The following is a 1,871-nucleotide window of genomic DNA, read 5'->3' as shown; positions in this document are numbered from 1 at the left end:
ACAGTCGACACCCTTCGCAAACTCTCTTAATAGCAGCATAAATCCCTGGTGCTGCCCACAGTCTCTGCACTCTCAAAGCTATATTCTCAGGTCCACCATGGGTTTTTCTCACGGTGCCATCGCGCGATCGGTGTTAAATGCTTTTTTTTGGGAGTAATGGTTCCCCCCCCCAGAGTCCATTGTCCATTCTGCTGTTCAGCTCCCAGCTTCTCCCAGCGCTGGCTGTCTTGCGCGGGAAGGTCCTCATACAGTTTCTGCATGTCTGGTAATTCCCGGTCGAGCTCTCCTTGATGGGTCAGTGTCATTGCAAAGATGACTTGTCGGGCTGCCGCTTTTGCAGCCTGGTCCGCGAGCGCATTCCCTTTTGCCAATTGAGTCTCTTGGTTGGTGTGTGCTTTAATATATATTACTGCTAGTTCAGATGGTAATTGGATCGCCTCCAAAAGTTCTTTAATCTGTTGTCCATGGGCGATCGTTTTACCTGCTGATGTGAGACATCCCCTTTCTTTCCACAGCATACCTGTAGCATGACAAACTCCAAACGCATACTTAGAGTCAGTATACAAATTAAGCCGTATGCCGATCGCATATTGTGCGGCTTTCGTGAGGGTGACGAGCTCTGCGCCTTGAGCACCTAGAGTGGGAGGCAAAGGTCCTGCTAACAATGCCTTAGTCTCCGTGGTAACAGCAAACCCAGTACATTTCCATCCTTCTTCATAATAGGAGGAGCCGTCGGTAAACAAGTTCATATCTGGGTTATCCAAAGGCTGATCTCGTAGGTCGTCTCGTGGTTGCTCCTCATTTTGATCACCTGTTCGCAATCATGTTCACCCTTTTCTCCATCCGTAGCGGAGTTCCTCTTGCTACTGAATCTAATGTGCAAGAATAATAGGCTATAGGTCTTTCATGTGGCCCTAAAGTTTGAACTAACACTCCATTTGCTGTTCCTTTGGTTTCTGTGCAATAAAGTTTAAAGGGTTTAGACTAGTCTGGAAGCCCCAAAGCTGGAGCTTGCATTAATGCTTCCTTTAATGCACGAAAGGCTTTTTTCTCGTTCAGGACCCCAAGCTATTGGTTCCACTTCCTCATTTTTCTGTTGCCTCGTTAAGAGGTTTCGCTATTTCACTGAATCCAGGAATCCATGGCCTACAATATCCTCCTTGTCCTTAAAAATCCCCTTAATTGTTTCTTTGTTACTGGTCTGGAATTTCTTGTAGAGCTCTTACCCGGTCTGGATCTACTTCTCTCCTCCCTGGTTTAAGAATAAACCCCAGACACTTTACCTGTTGTTGACAGAGTTGCAGTTTGGATAGAGATGCACGGTGACCCCTTTTTTGCAAGTTGGATGCACAAATATTCAGTATCCCACATACACTCTTCAGCCGTATGGCTTGCTAGTAACAAATCATCAACATATTGAATCAAAACAGAACCCCCCAGGAAACTTTAAGTCTCTTAGATCGTTTCTGAGAATTTGAGAAAAGATGGTTGGTGAACTAGTAAACCCCTTGTGGCAAGCGTGTCCAAGTCAACTGTTCCCCTTGCCAAGTGAAGGCAAAATCAATTGACTGTCTTCAGCAATAGGTATACTGAAAAATGCTCCTGTTAAATCCAAAACAGTAAACTATTGTGCCCATACAGGTAGTTGGGTAAGAATTAAATTTGGGTCAGGGACAACAGGGTGTGGGAAAATTACATGCTCATTTACTGCACGAAGATCTTGAACAAATCTATATTCTGGATCCCCATCTTTATCTAATCCATGTTTACTTACTGGCAAGATTGGAGTATTATATGGCCTTTGACATTCCTTGAGTATTCCTTTTTCTAAGAAAAACTGCAATCTGTTTTGAATACTTGGGATAGCCTCA

Source organism: Balearica regulorum, chromosome 26 (genome assembly GCF_011004875.1).
Source record: "Balearica regulorum gibbericeps isolate bBalReg1 chromosome 26, bBalReg1.pri, whole genome shotgun sequence".
Classification (NCBI taxonomy): Eukaryota; Metazoa; Chordata; class Aves; order Gruiformes; family Gruidae; genus Balearica; species Balearica regulorum.
Note: the sequence above shows the minus strand (reverse complement) of the source record.